This window comes from Phalacrocorax aristotelis, chromosome 11 (assembly GCF_949628215.1).
Source record: "Phalacrocorax aristotelis chromosome 11, bGulAri2.1, whole genome shotgun sequence".
NCBI classification, from domain to species: domain Eukaryota; kingdom Metazoa; phylum Chordata; class Aves; order Suliformes; family Phalacrocoracidae; genus Phalacrocorax; species Phalacrocorax aristotelis.
This window is the reverse complement of record NC_134286.1, coordinates 7,293,485-7,314,956: the sequence shown is the minus strand read 5'-3', so window position 1 is coordinate 7,314,956 and position 21,472 is coordinate 7,293,485.

Genomic DNA, 21,472 nt, shown 5'->3' with positions numbered 1-21,472 from the left:
CAGAACACTTTCCCTGTACTATGCTAGAAAAGGAATTCAATAGACTTCAATCCTTTTTACAAATTAGCCTTCAACCGGCAATTTTTGCTGCAAAACTATTATAACAATTTGCTTTTCCACAGAAAACCAATTCAGTTCAAGCAATAGCTATTCAGTAGCATTTTCCAAGTATGGGTAAGTACACAGATTTGTCAGTTTGCATGTCCAGAAAGGACTTTATAGGCTATTAATACATTTCCTACTCTATGTATGGACTGTATGCTACTTTGATATACCATGGTCGAAAAAGACGACGACAAAAAGAGACAAGAAAAATCCACTTACTTCATTCATTTAATCAAGAACCATCATCCCCCACCCACAAAAACCCACCCCACAACATTGAGGAGCTGAGGAAATTTTCATTCCTTAAATAAGCAGTCACTACTCATTGTGAAGTGGGTAGACAGAACTTCCTCTAAAAATAACACCACTTACAGAGCAGAGAGCAGTATTAATCCCCCATCAAGTACAGTAAAAGCCTTGAATGTTCTTTCTGTGACCAAGAGGACAAATTAGTCTTTTCTCACCCAGAAACATGCCAACAATCCAATGTGATGTAGACAAAGACATTCTTGCAAACAGTATGTTATTGTTTCAATATACCTAATGTGCTTTATACCATAATAAAAATTGCTCTTGTGGAGTCCAACAGAAAAGCCATAAATGTATATGAAATCATAATTTACCAAAGATGCAAATTAAGAGTTAAACTAGAAAGCAATAGAAGAGTTCTAGTCCATTTAGAGCAGCTATGGATGGTTAATGACAGCTAAAAACATCTTTACTGGATGTTTTGTATGGGACTGACAAATAGAAAAGACAATCTGGGGGAAAAAAATATCAAGTTAGTATCAATTTTCATTCAGAATACATTAACTGAATTTATGCTACGAGGTAGAAGACCTACATACCTTTTTCTTATATTTTTTGTGGTTGCTGTATAACTTTGATCTACTTGTTAAGAAAAAAATGGTTAGAATAACTTAAGGGCATCAAACTTCTTGATTCTCCTTTTATAAAAAACTTCTCATCTATCATGAGAATTCCACTCACATTCTCCTAATGTGCCTAAAACCTGGGGTTCTTTTTACTTAGTTCTTATTCCAGAGGTCTTTTGACTTATTCTGGCAATTTGCAAACGCTGCCAATTCCTAGCAACAACCTGTCAGTTTTAAAGTTATGTATTTCTTTCATCAAGTTACATTACAGAAATTTAGTACCATTCAACGAATGTGTTTAACAGCTTTCAAAGGCACACACTAACATCAGTTTATCTATGATTTTTTAATTTGTTTAGGAAGAAGTACATGAAGGATTATATAATTTGAGAATGGCTATTCCCCTGGGACTTTATTCAAGAGTATAAATAATGAAATTTGAGAAGTATTATACTAACTACACTCAGTAACAAGTATTACACTAATTACTATGCAGTCTCCTGAAAAAAAGTATTTAGTGAATTAAAGTGCAGAAGGGTGAAGTAATATGGTCAACAGCTCTAAATTCAAGAAGTAATAATTAATAATTTTCTAAAGATTTGTTAAGAAAGAAACTCTTAAAAACACAGTTCCCAAGAGTTTCAGTTTAAAAATGTTAAGATTTCAAAATCAGATGTATGTTCCATTAGTGGTTGCACAAAACTCCCACAGCCTTTGGCTCTGCACATTTTACTGTAACGTGTAATAGAGCAAGTGGTGTAGTGCCCTGTTATGAGCCAATGGTGGTAGAAACTGTATTAAAAATGGACTAAGAAAGAGATTATTATATAAGGGTTAAACATGAAAGCAAGAGGAAATGAAAATCAGAAAACAAATGTGAAATTCTTCTGAAGGAATATGATTTTGTCCCAAAGGGCCTTCCTACATATTAAAGGGCTGGTTTTGGGTGGAGCGGGGGAGGGTTTTGTTTGGGGTTTTGGGGGTTGTCTTTGGTTGGTTGGTTTTTGTTCTTCCTAACCACAGAAGCAACCACAAATCAATGCAATGGAGAACTAAAAATAACTAGAAAGTTATTCCAATTCCCTTAAGTTGCAAGGCATTTTTCTTCATAAACATCTCAAGTGGAATAGATATTTGCAACAAGAGATTAGTAAAAGCCATGCCAAATTATGAGTTTTCTCTTCACCAAGTCTGAGTCCTTCCAGATAGGCACACTTCAGGGATTCATCTCACTCTCACTACCTGATCAAAACTGTATGGTACACAGTTACTCTGTGGGGTGCCATGAATCCAGCCATGCTGAGAATGAAGGCTGCATCACGTGGCTACACAAAGCAACCTTTTTACCTGACCGTCTCCCACCCCAACATGCACTGTATGGGTAGAGCCAGTGGAAGAATTGCTGCTAATCTGTGGGGTCCTGAAACCTGAACTTTAAACACCATTTGCCATGGGGACGTCCCTGTTCATGCATTTTATTTGTTAAGTTCCCTGCTCCTATCACATTCTCAAAACTCTGCTTCATGAATTTCCAAAGAAAGAAGGATCAGGAACAGCAAAAGCTACCTCTGTTACTACGAAGTATGATTTCGGTTTTGCAAAACTGGCATTGATTTGACATGAACGAGAACAGTGAATAAGTGGTTGCAAACAGAGTAAATAACAACTTACATGGCTATAAAGGTGCAAAGCTCTCCCATTTTTAGTACTTTCTTTCAATTACTTAGAAGACTGATAATCTACAGTGTGCATAGAAAATGTTAAAATACATTCTGGAGATACTAAATGGATAAGTCCAGATGTTAAGAACAATGGACATGCAAGTCAAAACTCAACCACATTCACTAGTGAGAACCACTGGAGGATATAGAGATCAGAATGAACAGCAAATCCTGAACACAAAGGTGTAATGGTTCTAATGTATCCGTTAAAGACTCTGGCAATTGTTCCAGATAGTCTATTTTGAGAAATACTATCTCAAAAGAAATAAGAATCCCTTAATCACTATAACGGCAAAGTGCATTAGGTTCTAAAAAAAAGTGTTCGTCATCACTGAATAAACTTTTGCAGACAATAACATTTAAATTTATCAGAACATAATGGAAAATACCTAAATAAGAACATTTGAAACCCATCAAGAATGCACCCTTTAAGTTGGACAAGCTAAGCAGACCACAGCGTGACAGTGCTGCTAATTGCTAAAAAAGCAAATCAATTGGGAAATAGTAAATTCACAAATTCTGATGTTCGTGTTGCAGAAGTTTTTAATTATCAGTTCTTAAGTGTGAGAAGCCATGAGAAATATTGCTGATAGTTGTATGATTGGTTAAAAAACTCGTGTTCAGGAAACATGCACACAAAAAAGATTCCTGATGTATAACTACAGAAAATACATAAAAACGATGTAATAAGAATTCTCTTGTGAATTAGGTGCAATCCTGTCTTAAATTCCTGCTGCCAGGCAATACAATGACATGGTTCAAAAGCTGTCTTTTACAGTCACTGGGTATTTCTGTGCATCTCAAAGTATGCTGCATTGAGGGGAGACAGCCCTTGAAGTAAGAACTAGCAGAGTCCTGTTGGAAGCCATAACAATCAAACCTGTCATATCGTCAAGCTCAGATTGTACTGTAATTATAATAATTCTTCAAATATTGAATAGCTTGTTATATAAACAGTGACAGAAAAGATAGAACAGAGTCTGGAGACCCCTTCATGGAGCTCAAAGGAAGAACAGCTCTCACTTAAACTTGCAAACTGTAACAACCTATAAAAAGCCTTCAAAGTTCTCTACTCTGTTTTTTCCCCCCAGTCCTAACCTCCACTCTATAACCTCTAACTGCAAAGAGGAGGGAGAATCACTCCATGGAGCTCCAAGAATGATGATACCCATGCCTGAAGGGGTAGCAGCCCTCAGCCTAACTCCTGGAGTACCACAGCCTACAGAAGTCCCCCAAAGGTCTCCACTCTGGAGCGCTGTCATCCCTGACTTCCAATATGTAACTGCAGCCCAATCTTAGGTTGTACAGAATCTAATTCTTAAGAAGTACTGAAGTGAAAAAAGGGCAAGTGGCACCTCTCCATCTTTAAAAAGTGAATGTTTTCCTTTTCAAGACTTCCCTCTAATTCAACACTTGGATCTTTGAGATAGCTGCCTACTCAATAGATATATTCAGCTGAATTTAAAGAAATACATATTCTTTTAAAATAATTATTAGTTCCTTTTTCTAGTTGACATCTTTTCTTTATCTGGAACTAGATTTATTGGTTTTTACCTTTCTGAAATTAGTCAGCCAGTATTTGGCAAGAGTAAGTGAAAAATCTTTTAGTGCAATAGATTTTAGCAATTTTGCTACTTTTATAGAAATAGACATTGATTTTTCACAAAAGCAAGCACTGCTGAAGAGGAACATTAAAACAGTTCAAGTAGTACAAGAAAAATATGCAACACAAAGAAAATGAAGCTTATGCTGTACTTGATCAAAATTGTGCAGAAGCTTAGATACACAGCATGCAATAACTTGCATTTAAAGTGAATTGCCTAAAACAAGGCAAACATCATAATAGTCTAAAGGTCTTCTGAAGAAGAGATATACTGAAAGAAAGCCTTTTGCATATCTCTATAGATAGTAAGAAGCCTTTCTTTTACCAGGGAAATGCTGAATATATAATTAAGCACTAAACAGTGTTACATACATTGTTATATTCAGAACTGTTCCATAGAGAAAAAACAACTCTTTCTCAGGTCTGACAACCGCAAACTCAAGTTTTATACATGAGCTCAACAGCTATGTCAATCAAAAAGACTGACTTGGAAGATACACACGTTTATCAGTTTAAGTGAAATAGATTGTGCTCTTATTCAGAGCACTTAGTATCACTTGCCCACATGATATACCACAATTCTATCTTTGTAAATAAACACACATTAAATGTGTTACATTATCTATAAGAATCACAACAACACCAAGAATTCTTTTATCTCCTTCACATGGCCTTTTTAATCAAATTAGAAAGAATCAAATCCAGTAGAAAAGCTTAGTAAAAAAAACAGGCCATCAACTCTCTCAAATCTTGTATTTAAAAGTTAGTGGGCTTTGTTTAAACAGATTTGAGTCAGAGCCATGATTTAGGGCCATGAAGCTGATTAAAAGACTGGAGCACCTGAAGAGAGGCTGCGACGGTTGGGACAGTTCAACTTTAAGAAGACAGGTACTGGGGGAGAGAGATATCAAAAGCATATAAACACCTAGTGTGAGAATGTAAAGAAAGTCGGAGCCTTATTCTTCTCAGTGGTATCCAGTCAGGGGACAAGAGGTAGTAGGCAAAGATTGAAATACAAGAATTTTGAATTATATTTAAGGAAAACAAAAACCCAAATCAAAAAACCACATCAAACCCACAAACCTACTAAAACCCAAGAGCACCACAAAAACATGAGGTTGTTTGTTTTGTTGGGGTTTTTTTGTTTGTTTTTTTTTAATACAGTGAGGCTGCAATGGGTTGTGTTGTCCCCATCTTTGGAGGTATTCAAAACGGACAATGTCCTGAGCAACCAGTTGATCCTGCTGTGAGCAGGGGTCAAACTAGATGGTCTTCAGAGATCCCTTCCCACATCAGCAATTCTGTGAAATCCCTCCCCATAAATTATCAAAAGGTTGATGTCACTGAAGAGTTGCTACCTGAATTCCTTGATATGTTGAACTTGATTAAAAATTAATGCAGAGTTTCCAGGTTCTTTCAAAAAAAACAAAACAGTTTAGGTTGGGATAGCACTCCCAGTTAATCTAACATGGCATCTCAGTCTGAGCTACAGCCCTGATTTTTGTCCAAGAAGTTATGTCAGAATCAAGGAGTAATGAGATGCATTGTGGTTTTTAGTTCCTAGTTTATCCTTATTCTTGGAAGCAGATGTTAACCCTTTGCACTTTCAGATTTTTTTAAAATTATTTATTCTCCTAAAAGAGACACACAAGTAATCCAACTGGTAAGAACAGGAATACAAGGTCAAACTAAAGATCCCCCTAGTTCAATGCTCTGCCTCCCAGCAGCAGCTAACAGCAGATGACTGAGCTTGAAAGAACATGACAAATATACAGGGATATAGCATACATAGTGTTCTGTGGGAATGTTCTATAATCCAAAGATTCATTGTTCAAGAATTTATTGAAAAGAAGTAATTTCTTTGCATAAAACAAGCCTTAATAATTTGAATTTGCCACCTACTTGTCCAATTGCTTTTGAATCCAGTCAAAGTTTAGTATCTACATACAATGCACTGGATCAATGACTTCCACAGCTTAACTTCCTGCTGTGTGAGGAACTCTCTTCTTTAATCATACTGAACCAACCATTTGCTGGGTTTGATAGCCCTTAATTCTCATACTGGAAGAGACAACTACCTCCTGTTCTCTTTTCCATGTCATTCGTATTTCCTCTCTGCTATTTCTTTTCCAGCCTAAAAGCTCCTAGCATAACCAACTTGTCATTCTTAAAAACAAAGTTCAATTCTGCTGATTTTCCTCTAACATTCTTCTCTAGATATCCTCTGATTCTACTACATCCTGAGACAAGAAAAATCAAATCAGCAGACAATATGAAACACCTGTGCATTATGGATTTAGAGATGCATAATGTTGTTCTTTATTTTCCAGTCTCTATTCAGCTCCTAATAAATAAAAAGTCCTGTCTTGCTTCCTGGATTTTGACTACTGTTCTCAGTAATTTCAATAAGCCATGAGAAGTGCCAAGGTCTTGTTTCAGAACCTATCATTTTATTTGTAAAGCCAGGATTGTCCAGGATACTTGGAATGAATATGGTGGAAATGGTGATGTTTTACCTAGCCACATAATTTTAGCATCATTGTCTATCAGACTTGAAATATACTTTGCAGGTGCATCTGCCAGCATTTCACAGTAAATACATTCATTGTACTTTTTTTAACTGGAAGAATAATTCTGTTCTGAATAAAATACAAGGCTAACAAAAGCAGTTATTCTTTATTCATGGTTTTACATCTGGGTGAAAATGGCTCCCAAGCAAATATAGCTAACACTAACATCTGCACATAATTTGTGAGGCAAACTGAAGTCAGTATGAATTACTACCGGGGCTGTACTACAGCATCTCCTTTATGGTATCAAATAGTTCCCTGTAACCCATGGCCAAATTCCATGAAATACATTTACTTTTTGACTGCACAGCAAGTTAATTAATCTTGAAATAAACCATTAATACTGAAAATAACCTATAGGTCTTCTAATTTCAAGAGTTTTCAGTTTTGGACAGTCCTGAAACATATTTTTGTAAGATTGTAAAGTCAGGAACTTCATGACCAATGTACAGAACAGAAGCATCGAGTACATATATAGATGTGTGCCCCAAAAGTGTGTTGTTCTTATGGGGACTTTTTTTTTTAATCATAGAAATTATGTTTTCTACCAGAAAAAAAAAAAAATCAGCTTAATTAAAAATTGAAGTGCAACAGTATTTGGACTTTCTAGTCAAGCTTGTTCTTCTAGAGTATTCTAGTATGGAAATTTTCTTATTTATATTTCAAAGTCTGCACTCCATGCCCACTAATGGCATGTTACAATTCACATTTCTTTACCATTTTACTTTTCTGGTTTAAGGCCTGCACCCTGTCAGCATCCCTCTTGGATTTGTTTTGCTCTTGCTCTATATATGCTTCCTTTTTTACTAAAAACACCTCAAAAGGATTCAAACCCCTTCATCAGAGTATTTCAAGCCCTCATTACTGTCCCACAGACCTTCATCAAAAGCTTGTCTTTCTGATCCAAATTATCCCAAACTTTATATCCACACCCAAGGGACGATATTCACTCAGAATTAACCAAAAGCAATTCAGCCTGGCCATCTGGCATTAATTCCAATCCTGAGGACTTGCAGATCCCAAAAGTAAGCCTCATAGAAGCTTTTCATTTTTGAAAACTTACTTTAACTTCAACTTTAACAGACATTCATCCCTTCAGATTTGTCTATATTTCTTAGGCCTACTGACTTGCATGACCCAGCAGCCAATCCAACTCTTCAGACCTACTGTCCAAAACACTGACCTTCCTCCCAACTCTAGTTTTAACCATGTAGCAAGAAAGTTATATTTGCTTCCACCAGACCAAGCAAACTGTGCTATCACGACTACAGACCTGGTGACACTTAACAAAACGTCCACAAAGTAGGCTGAAAACTGGTACTAAAACCAGCTGCCTTTGGTTTGTTTGGGATAAACAGAGATCATTAGTCAGAAGTCAGAGCTTGAGGTAAGATTTTACTGCTGGAACCAGGAAACACACTAAGCTCAGCCTGCTTTAATCTTGACAGGTTACCTATGACAAATTTAATTGTACTCAGTAACATGAACTATATTTTAAATACAGCATTATTTAACTGTACACTAATATTTAGCATAGAAAATATATGATGCAACATATTTATGGCCAATGACAGTGTATCAAATGGGACAGACACCAGTGCCAAATTCAATTGGCATCAAGTAACAATCCCCTGCTTTTCAGACAAAAAAAGATAATCAAATGCAAATGTTTTATTTTCATCCCATAAACAATCTTTTTATAGTATGTATTAAGCATCAAAAGTGAACACAATCATAACTCTGGAATTCCCAAAAATATGCAGAACACAGGCAGCTCTGAGTAGGAAGCAGTTTATGTTTTTACATATTCCTTAGGGAATTTTCTGTACAGGTTTCTGTTATCAGAGTGGCAACTCCTATCTTTTGTTTTGTCTCTGACAACCTGCCAGGATAACTAAACCCACAACTCGGCATGTCTCAGTGACTACAGAATCTTCTGGACAGACATCAGAAGACTAGCATGGCAGCAACTCATGTCTCTAACAAAGAGAAGAAAATCTCCAGCACCAGATGTCCAGTTAATCCAGCCTCAAAGGCAAAAAAAACCCAAACAAACAAAACCAAACCCCCAAAAAACCCAGGGTAGGGAAGGAAGAGGGGGACTGCGGAACAGATACATCTATTCTATTTGACCTAACCAAGTGCAAATCCTCAAGAAAACAAAAATGCAAAAAGAAACACAGTATTTGAATATTGCAGCCTTCACATCAACCCTCTAAGTTCTCACAGAAGTAACCAACAGCTCACTACGAAGATGTCCATGCAGCAATATGATTCTATTGTAAGTCTGCCTTGTTATTTCACCGCATTCACAAGCATCCCTCCTAATATAAGTTATACACTGTCCAAACAGGTCAACTGCAGAGATTACAAAGTTTAACCTATGAATCAGTTTAGACACTGGAGCAGCCCTTTAGCAGCGTAACCATAAATTTCTATTGGTTGACATGCAGAAGTCTCAAATCCTCTCATCTGGTCAGAGTTCTAGTCTACACCTAGGCACAAGAAATTTCTTAAACCATGGGTTCCTCCCATGCGAGGCCCATTTTGTCAAATATTCTCAGAAAATAAGAATTTGGCTGTACAAATAGTTTTATATAGCTAATCCATGCAAGAGGAAGGAAACATTTGGGAACTGTCTGGCTAGCATTTGTGTCTGTCCGTCTGTTCAACAGCCCAGTTGAAGATATTCACCCAGGAAAGAGGATATGTATTTTCAGTTCCTCTGACTCATTTAAGTATATGTTTTGACTCAGTTCTTTCACACTTAGGTCATTCTCCAAGAATAAGACCCCTGGAGTTTCAAGTCTTTCTTGAACAGCCTTACTGAAACTGTTTTGTTCTGTAGAATTACCCGTAGTCTTCAAGTCCCTGCTCGGACTATGTGCTTCTGCAAATTCCACACCTAGAGTGCAGCACTATTTTATGGCAATACTCTTTCTTAGTTCAAAACTATGTATTCATCTAGCATTAACTAATAGCACTGGAACTAGGAGGCAGACAGATTTTTCAGTTCACTGCATAAAACAAGCACTATGCAACTCACATTTCCCTGTCTGAAAGAGAAATCTGCTGCTGAATTGTTAGGAGCATGCTCTTCATCCAGTGCAAAAACATACTTAAGATACACAGCATTAAGTAGATACATTACAAGATGGACAGATTTTAAATCCAGAAGAAAAAAATTTGGCCTTGTTATAGTCTGTACTAGATATCCTGAGATTGAGCAGAACATGAAGGAACCTTTTTTGTGCCTTTGGATTTTCTTTTTTTTAAAAAAAGGACAAAGACTAAAGCCACTAAGAAGTTCCACTATTTGGATATTGACCAAAGTTCTCATCTATGGTAATGGGAGACTCTGTAAGGTTATCCTGTCCCTCTGTATACCACTGCTCAAAGTATTCTGAAAAAGACTTAATGCACATGCTCACTAAATGTTATGGAAGAACAGATACTGGTGGAAATGGAAGGTCTATATGGGATAATCTTCTACTGTTCAACATTCAGTCCAGGACCGGCAGTCAGAAAGAAAGCAGAAATAAATTGATTTCAAGCTCCTTTTGCATCTTCTTAATTCTGGGATCCAAATATCCTGCTACTAACTACAAGATTTAAATGAATATATGTCTATACAAAGCTGTTATAGTTCATTGTTTGCTTTCTGAAGGTAGGTATATTAGCTCAAATGAAACAGTAAACTAACGGCTCCTGGACCAAGACTGGGTGCCTTTGTAGCACTCTCTTTAGGCCGAAGAGCGTCACAGACTACTCGAGGAACTGCAGTGCTATTTAAAACTAAGGCAGTTAATAGGTATCCTCAATAAGCCCCCAGTGACTTTACTCTGTAATGCATATGAGGAAGTTCTAGCATCCTCAAAGAAATAATGAATATTTTCCTCAAGAGTGGAAAAGAGGAATGCAGATTTTTCCGCTTTGAATAGAAAGTAAGGTATAATTCTTTTTTCCAGACTAGTATCATGTGGCAGGTGATATTTAGTAAAAAAGTTTTCAAAGCCAACAAACACCTTATTTCAGTATTTCCAATAAAGCATCATTATTCCTACTGTTCTCCAGGGTAAGCTTCACTTAAACTTTGTCCATTTAATATAATAGTCAGAAGGCTAGTCAGAAATCAAATAGATTTTTGTCTATATGAATTGCTTAACTTCGTTAAAGTAAGAGCAAAAAGTTTGAGTGCTTTGATGGCAAAGTGCCTATTTCTGAAGCAGCGTGTCCTAAATGCTCTATTAAGTGATAACTGATTTTTCAGTGTTCTGAACTTCTTTAAAAAGTGTTTCATCCATTATTCCAAACACTAGAAGTCAGAAAAGTATATTGGAAATAGTTGCAGAGTTAGATCATCTGCATATAAAATATATTCCCATGATCTTCTCAATGATAACAAGACAGACAGGAAAATACTGTAACATTCAGCAAATACTTAGTCTCAGCATGATGAAAACTTGAGAACAGGGGAAAGGCAATTATGATTTCAAGAGCTATGTACTAACTGCATCTAAAATAAAAGATAAACTAAAGTTCCATTATAAGAAGACATACCCATTTAGTTCCATGGGTCAGCATTTATGATGCAGGCTCTAGTATTTCTAATATTGTGTAGGTTGCAGTCATATCAAATAAATTGTTTTCTTTCAATCTTGAGGGGGTCTTTTTGTAGATCAAATGATAGTTAACTAATTTTGATAATAAGCTTTGTTTAATATTTTGCCAATTAAAACACATTTGCCAAAAGAAAAATAATTTAGAGATTTTTACATAGACAGTTATAAGAAAAGCAACAAAAAATGATGCTTTGGTTACGAAAAGAGGGAAATATCAAAGGTTCGGGAGTTTTTTGGGGGGTGGGGGCATATATTTTTTAAATTTGAGGGAGATAGTTCATCTTAAATATAAAGATATTGAACATAAAGATATCACTCATCTTTTAATGCAACCATTACACATTTTGTTGAATGCTTGTGAGAAGTTTCTGCTGTTTGCCCATTTGAAATACTGCAATTTTCAACTGCATCCTTAGATATGGATTATTTTGAAGCTCTCTAATTAGAATAAAGGCGGCCTTGATTCAGTACTTAAGCCACCAAATGATCATATTGTTAGATTTAACCTTTCCCATGAGATGCATCTTCTAGCTACAAAATAAAGTTTAACAAAATTTATTATTTGATAGTCATTACTCGACCATATTGTACAGTAGTTTAAGACTGCTTCTATTTGATCAATTAACATGGAAAAAAGTTTTCCATATTAACCTCTTCATTAGTGCACACCTGTGTGCACTATAATATTAAGGGACTAGTGCCACTTCATTCAAAGATACACAGCTGAACATATGAACTCCTTTCACAGAAGAATACTACAAACTAGTTGAGGGCAGCAGACAGTTCGTAATTCACACCAGTCATGAACATAGCAGTTATGTTTCAGAGGCAAAAGAAAAAATCCAACCAAAAATCTTTACAAATACAACACAGAAAGGAAGACTACTGCTCCCGCAGGCACAAAACACAGCTTCCTACAAACCTATGCCAAAAGTATCCCTTGGAAAACATTTCTGTTTCAAGAGACTGGCATACAAAGGTGCATCTTCTTTTATTTATTTTTAAATTACAGTTGTGCTATTTAACGTCAAAATGAGCTACATTCATTTAGGTACCATGATCTCGATATCAAACTATGGCAAATTAAATACTTACTGTAACAAAGTTAAGTAAATAGAGACACAGTTATCCCCCTGCCAACAGCTATGTCATTTATAATACTGAGTACATAAAACACTACTAATATTCTGGCCATGAGATTTAGACAACTGGGATATGTATAGTCTGGCACAGCATATCATATTTGCTCGTATAATGTATGTTGAAGGATGTTATGTACATGCCATGGTATTGAAGGGATATATAGACAATCATATGCATCCCCAAACGTATGTGAGTATAAGTTCAGCACAAAATAAAACAAAATTCTGCAGAACTTTTACACTGAAAACTCAGAAGTCAGACCACTAGAAATCCATGTGTTTAACATTTTTATTGCAGGGGCAGAGGGGAACACAATGGGGAATGGGAAAAACAACTGACATGGACAGGACAATAAAGAAAGTGTGTAAACAGGAACTCCCCAGTAATATAACACCATAAAACCATGTAAGAGGTAAATGCTTAGAAGAGCTTAATGAAAGCGAAATTCTCTCTGTGTAGCTGTCCTAGCAATGAATTGCTTCAAAATACACTCTGAGGTTTTTACATAGGAATCACCCATGACAGTTTAAACAGTTTTAATATATGGAAAGTATAAACATTTTGTCAAAATCTGGACACAGGATTTTTATGCTAAGGGGAAATTAAGATGGGAAACATTTAAACAGAATGCAAACCAATTAGACAGCACTTATCTAAAGACATTTAGCTGCTTTCGAATATACTCCTGCTTTTCTCCCACATTACAGTTGTCTTTTATGGGACTCCTGATAACAGCATTGCTTCAGCTGGAGCCAGAAACCTGCCAGTGAACAGTGAGAGAAGACAAGAGCCAGCTCCCCAGTTTCCCTTTTGGCCAACAGCAACAGGACCTGGGAGTTTGCTCTTGGATCTGCCAATGTGCAAGTGCTGGCCAGAGTCAAGATTCCTGTTTTGCATCTGCCACACACACCTTGAAATGCCTTACAGAGTAGAACAGGAACCCCTGCTTTTCATGGATGAAGGGTTTGTTATGTTTATTTGGGTTTTGCTTCAGCCTTCAAACATAAAAGGCTATGGTGAAGAGGAAGGGATTATCTGTTCTATAAAACCAGATTTGGGAGGACACAACATAATGAACTTAAATGGTAGTAAAGAAAATTCAAGTTAATATTAGAAAAAAATTGTCCATAGTAAAGACAAAATGCTACAATAGGCTGCCTGCAGAGAACATAAATGTTCAAAATTGACATCTAAAAACAGGTTAGCAAAACGCCTATGAAGGATGCCAGTTACAGTTGATTCTTGTCTTGGGTAGGAGGTATTTAGTCCGATGATTCTTTAAAAGGGGAGGGAGAAAGAAATCCCACATAAATCCCTGAAAAATTAAAATCACCTCTACATAAAAACATTTTCTAATAAGTCGTAACATTTTACAAATCTTTTTTTAATGCAATATAAATGCCAATTGTATTTATGGCCACTTGTTTGTGATCTCAGGGAAGAGATCTAGCTGAAAGTTGTGCAGGCAAAAATACTTTGACCTCTACCACTGAGTGGGGCCAGTGCTTAGCAAAGGGTGAGAGCATGCAGCTGTGGGTAGGGCAGAAAGGTGGGACCACAGCATCCCCTGTTTCCCTTAGCTTTACTGATCATGGACTGACACCATAAATAGCAGGTATGAAAATTCTGATAGTATACTGCAAAAACCCATTTAAATCTGAAAGTGATTTTTAGTTCCCTGTTAATGTCAGGCATTTACCAATCAAGGCAGGATGTGTTAATCAGTATGTTTTCAAAATATTAATAAACACAGTTCAATCGTTCTCCAAAAAAAAGATAATAAAAAGAAATACACCTCTGCCAACATGGAAAAATAACCACAGAAAGATATGGGGTTGATCTGGCAGTAGCTGTAAGAATATTCTTATACTGACAATGTTGTAACTCTGAAAGGAAGCTTTTAATGTAATTTTCTTTTTTTTAAATCACATAAAAAATAATTGAAGAACATACAATGACCAAAAACCCTTTTAAAAACATTCATTAGCACCAGGCGTGTATTCATTAAGAAGTAAAACCACTACTGAATGCATAGTTTTATACTAGCCTTGTGTGTTTTCAAGAGTAAAAAAATTAACCAGAATTTCATTTCCACTCAAAAAAAAGAAAGTCTGCAACTATGAATGTGAAAGGAGACAAAATTCTTCTCATAAAATAGTGTTACCGTCTCAGCTAACATAAACCCAACAGCAGGTGAGTTATATCAGACAGAAATTAAGCATCCAATCTAGGATCTTCGGAAAAAAAATAAACAAACTCCTAGTAAGAGAGGTCTCTTTGAATCCAGTCTCAAGCACAGAATCACAATGCTTTATAATTTATACATTTCATTATTACATAAATCAGCTGCATTTAATAAATCTATCCATGAGTGTGTTCTCATACTATCACCTACCAGAGTCAAAATTTTCATATGCAAGGATTATTAACAGAAACCTTTGTCTACACAGTATGTTGTAACAAACTGCTTGCTGGGGAAAGTCCAGAGAGTTCACTGGTGAGAAAAATAATGGAGAAATATGCCCTGTTTTGCATTTTAATCTTGATTCATTTTGAAGAGTTCCAAAAACACCACACATTTGCAAAAAAGATAAAATAAATATAAATTACAGTGGAAGATTAGTTTTGCTTTCTGATGCCAAAGCCTATTGGCTTTGGCAATATATGCCATATTTGCATGTGCTGAACACTTTCAGCCATCTTTTACCATCAAATACTGTATAGTAATGGCATCCAAAGGGTTATTTTATGATGGAATTCACAGGAACTATGCCAACACATTTTTTTGAAGAAAATCTATTGCTATTAACACACACTACCACATTAGACCAAAACTACCACCCACATTCTGGGCCAATTCTTAATTTGTTCTCTGCTGGAGTCTTCATCTAAAGCTATTTGTCTGATATAACTGGATGCCTTTCAAATTTCTTCTTGCATGTCTTCAAACGTGATGTTTGCCTGCATGCTTGTTCAGTAAGTATAATGACCAAGAGGCTTGCTCTTGTATACTTTAAAGTCTGATTTTGCTTTCCAAAACAATTTGCAACTTTTGTCTCTATTGAAAGTTTTTAGGAAATGAACACTCCACAAGATCAACTACCATTAATTTTGTTCTCTTTTGCATTTAATTTTTATTATCTTCAAAAAAACAGAAGATACAACTTCACACACATCCTCATTCTGAAATGTCTGAGTGTCTGAAATTTTTTTCTCCAGCAATGCTACTTTCAGTTAACAAGTGTAAATGAGATGAGCACACAGGCAATTGAGAAAAGTTGCTGCTGTGCTCAAGATACTTAAAAACTTTATAAAAGACAATAAAGGTCCTGCCAAAGAAAAAGCATGCAAATCTGATAAATTCCTTTGTAGTGAGAAAATTATTACATATATATACACACACACATATATACACACACAAAGAGATCTTCCTGTAGCTACTTATTTCCATTGTTAATTACAAAACTTACTGTGGAAGGCAACAAATGGTATCTGGCTCAATGATGTTCAGTAACAGTTCAGTATTAAGTAAAGGACTCATCTCATTATAAAACATATATTTGTTTAGTTGTGTTATTTTTCTGCATTCATTTACTGTGCAGAACTTTCTCCAGAAGGGATCAGATATATATATCTCTCAAAGCAAAATGATAACTGATCTATATTATGACACAAGCCCAAGGTACAGTACAAAAAAGACACCTAGATTCTTTTAGTTCCGGGGAAAAAGAGCAAACAATTAAAAAATAAAGAAATCAAGAAAGACGACATCTATTCAGAGAAAGCAAATTCTAGTAGAAAGTCAACACGTGATTCAAACCCATTCACAGGTATTTCATTTTTGCTTTCTATAGATGGGTAATTTCAACACACCTCAAAAAAATAAAGCCACACATCCAGATATTTGTCATAAGCTCATTTTTGACATAGTCATTAAAGGTTGGATAAAACCTCAGTGAAGCTTGAGGCCTCTGCAAGCAGACAATACTATCTGGGGTAAGAACAGAATGATTATAAACTGCAGGATCTCAGCTACACGCTCTTCTGCCACTTCTACAAACCTGCACTGAAGATTTTCAGGGTTTATTAACAAGTAAACAGCATCATAAAATTGAACAGCCAGCTCACCACTCTTCAGTAAAGGAGTAACATTCATATTCCATTTTTGAAACTATGGTAGGTGAGCAACATAAAGTTAAAGTGAAGGCCACTGAAAATGTTAATTAACTGTGATTCAGGAAGTTAACTCACAGCTGTAAGTAGATAATCCAAAATGGCTAGAACATTATTATCCTCAGCTGTCCATATTATCCCTCTTCAAGCTTAGCACTACTCCATCAGGGACAACTGAGGAACAAGGAGTGTAAACTGTATCAAATCAGTTGTTAATCTAGCATATAATTGTGAACTGAAGTTGGCAGCAGTTTGCATTAACATACATAAACTGTGCCCAATTCAGTGGTTCTTGTTGGCTATGGTAACATCTAAAATTACCCATTTCTTCTCTCAGGTTGATTAACCTCCAGGTTCCGGACGTTTTCTTTTTTTGTTTATCCAATAGTTTAATCAAAGTGTAAAGCGTACATAAAAAGTGTTTCATTCTTGTGTCTTTTTTACATTAATATTTGTCTATTGGCATTATTTTGTTGAAACAGGAATAAATAAAATATTTGCCAAGATTCAATATTCTGTAAGTCATGCAAAAATACAATATGAGGGAGGATTCAAAATTACTTTTTAATTTGTTACCGTATAAAAATGTTAGAGAATCCTGTGATGTTTTTGCAAACATCTTCAAATACTAGAGGTTGGACTTCCATAAAAAGTCAATTCATTACTTCAATAGATTTTGCTAGACTTAATTTGCCTGTGAGCTGAGAAAATGGGGATGGAATTGTGATAAGCCATCTTTACTATTGCAGTCCATACCCTCTAACAGCAATCCTGAATAAAGGAGCAGGTGAGACTGTGATTAGACTTGAAAAGCAGCATCTGTAAAGAATGTAGAGCAGCAACAGATATTCAGAGACCACAATTTCAATTTAAACTCAGCAATTTGAAAATTAATGCTTTTTTTGTTTGTTTTGCATTGGAATCAATCTAGCAACAAAGGAAGACAGGTCCTGTAAGACATTCTTCCACTATATCTTCATAATCATACTGACAATTTTTAATCATTCCCCTTATTCCTTTGTCCTGTGTAACCATCACTCATCTTTTATTTCTATCCCAGAGAAAAAACCTACCACCCCTCAATTATCCAGCTATAAGCTAAGTCACTCAAAGGTATTAGAAAAATGATTACAGAATCTCTTAACACTCTCCATCACTTACTGCACAGTAGCAGCAGCAAAATTGTGACGCTCAAGAACATGAAAGTGGTAAATATTATACTGCAACAGTTCAGAAAAATATTAATCCTTTCTAATTTGACTGACTTCTCCTAACCTCAAACCACTTTTCAGTTATTGAACTGAAACACTCTTTGTTAACTATTATTTATTAGATTTTCATTTCAGAACCTTCTTCCATCTGAAAAAACTCCTATTTTAGAAATGTGTTCAGACAACTATTCAGTCATCTGGTTCTTTAAAGCCGTCCACTTATTTCTTGAGGAAGATGCTTAACAGGATAGAGGACTTTTTGAGACCAAGAGCTGTAACATTTCAGTTTGGTTCAGTGTTATTACTTTCTCTAGCAATTTCATGAAGCCATCAGGAAAGATGATAGACACCATCCTATTTTTATCTTGTTCTTTTATTTTACACCTTACAATTAAGTTCTGGATTCATGCATTTTAACTAACATCCCTTACACCTCTGTGAAGAAGGTAACAAAGTGTACCTCAGTTAGTACCAAATAAAACCCATTTCATTTCAAAATAGCTCTTTAGAGAAGTTTTGAATAAGGAAACAAACATTCCAACATCTCTCAAATGCCAAGAGACAGTACAAACTGCAGAACCAGAGGCCTCCAAAGACACACAAGCCTATAAGGTAACTGGTCCAAAAGCATAGCCCACCCTACCTCGCTAACCTTAATGCTAAAAGGCCAAGGCTGTAAGGGTGCAGAAGGGCAGTCTGCTTTCTAAGGACAGGGAGCCAAGGGCAATAACACAGCACTGCCACCAGCCAGAGCCCCATCACACAGTACCTTTGCTTCGGGAGAGCAGAGCAGAGACAGCAGCAGGTTTAACCAAGAGCCCGGATCCTCTGGCAAGCCACAGGCAGTGAGGCAGAGCCCCAGTCAAGCCAGGAAGCCAGTCGATGAGGCGGGGTCTGACCTAACAGTGCCCACACCTGGGCCAGGGTTGGGGATGCCCCAGCTGAGGCAGGTCAGGGCAACTAAAGCCTACCACAGCATTCAAACCCTAACAAAGGCTCCCTTATTTCCTGAAGGTATGTGTGTAGGAACACAACACAAATGAAAAACCAATCTGAATTGCATTTTAAAGTGAACGGACAATTAATACTAATTTATATAGAGTCTCCTCAGAAAATACTACCATGTAACTGGCAATCTACTTCAGCTGAAGTTTTTCATTTGTTTCCATCTGCAGCTCACGAAGAAAACAACTGCAGTAACCCACTCTGGGAAGGACAAGATTAGACATCAAAATACACAATCTTTTTCCAAAGCAGATAAAAGAAAAATAATATTCCATGGTCATGCCATGGCACTGAAAGCCAGGTGAAGATAAGGAGTACTAAGAAATTACAAAATGAGTCAGAAAATAGAAGCTGGAAAAGGGATAGATATTAACCTTGGTATTAAATTAATTGACTCTTTCCCCCAGCCCACAAATAATATCTAGCTTGAACAGAATCAATTTACTTTCCTCTAAAGACAAATTTCTTAATAAAAAAAAAAAACAAGGGAAGAAGAGGAAAAATCAATAAAACCAAAATGAGCCTACTTAAAAACAAGCAGTATGAAATATTTTTTCCTTGAATAATTCAAAAATCAGAACTCCTTGCCTTAAAACTTAAGTGAAACCAAGAAATAAGGACAGTTAAAAAAAAAAATGAGCCATTTAAAAAAAATGAGCCTATTTCCATAATTTCATAATGTTTTTACTCTATCTTAAAATGGAGTGATGTTTGTATTACAAGGTATAGGTCAACAACTAATGAATAAGATGAAAGATAAATGTTTTTAGAGAGACTCAGGCATCCGTTTGCAAAAAGGAAATGGCAAGCCTCTTAACCTTTGCTGTTTTAGCTCACAGTTAATCTGGTAGGAGATAAGAGGCCTATAATTCTTTTATGGGTCTTATCAGAAATAGTAAACCAACAAATTTATAAAATGCATATGCAAACCACTGTATACTAAGCTTATTAAAGATGAAACAATAAAATGAAAGATCATAACTGAAATATCCTGTAGCAGATGCTTAGGAAAAGAATACAAGAAACAGGGCAAGTTTGTCCTTGTTCCTCCCTCACAGATAAAATCCTTAGTTTTCAGACTCCTCTGCTAGAGGTTGCATTTGGAAAATTATTTTCAGCTGCTCCCAGTGGACTTATCTTCCATAAGGGCTGCATATAATCCTTTTTTGAACCCATTTATAATTTGGCTTCTGCAATGCCCCGTGCAAAGAGTTTCATAATTTATTTACACATTGTATGAAAAAAAGATTTGTTTTTCCTTACACTTCCACATGATAAATTTATTGAGGTAGAGATTAGCTCTTAAACAGAACATAGTTTAAACGGCACAAGTGCTAGGGACAAGAATACTTAGGAATAATCAATACTACCTATTCCAAAAGAATAATTGAATTGCAGTAGTTTGCCTAAAGACAGAGACAAAAAGCTCATCTTAATAGCACAGCTAGCACAAAGGACTGCTTGGGATAGTTGCATATTTTCTCTAACAGAAAACTGGATGAGAATCTCTCTGAAATGACATGGATTTGTTAATCTTGTTTTAGCAAAGAGAATTTCATTAAATGACCTCTTGATGTCCCTTCCAGTGTAGTACCATACAATTAGAAAGGAAGGAAATCAACAGACTTCAGTGGTTTATTTCATTCCCTCTGCTAGCCTTGTGTTCAGGTTCTGACTTTATATTATTAGAGAATACTCAATTTTCTCTCCCACTCAGAAGAAAATACATAGCACTGTGATTACTTGAAATTTAACAGAGTAACTAGATAGTGAAGGTGCACAGAATTTACGATGGTGTTTATGCTCAGTCATGTGACAACATTCAAGTTGCTCTTGCACTGAACAATTCCTAAGACACTGCAATAGCATCTGCTGAAAAACAGCTTTCTGTATTCTTTAAATTCAAAATACAGATTAGAGAACAATAGTTCCAGAATCACAGACTGGTGGGGGTTGGAAGGGACCTCTGGAGATCCATCTAGTCCAACCCCCCCTGCTTGAGCAGGCACATCCAGAGCAGGGGGCACAGGACCGTGTCCAGGCAAGTTTTGAAGCTTTCCAGAGAAGGAGACTCCACATCCTCTCTGGGCAGCCTGTGCCACTGCTCTGGCACCCTCAAAGTAAAGAAGTTATTCTTCATATTCATGTGGAACTTCCTGTGTTCCCACTTGTGCCCATTGCCCCTTGGCCTGTCATTGGGCACCACTGAAAGGAGTCCGGCCCCATACTCTTGACACCCACCCTTTAGATATTTATAAGAATTGATGAGATCCCCCCTCAGCCTTCTCTTCTCCAGGCTGCACAAACCCAGGTCTCTCAGCCTTTCCTCATAAGGGAGATGCTCCAGTCCCCTGATCATCTTCACAGCTCTCCGCTGGACCTGCTCAAGCAGTTCCCTGTCCTTCTTAAACTGAGGGGCCCAGAACTGGACACAGAGTGAGTAG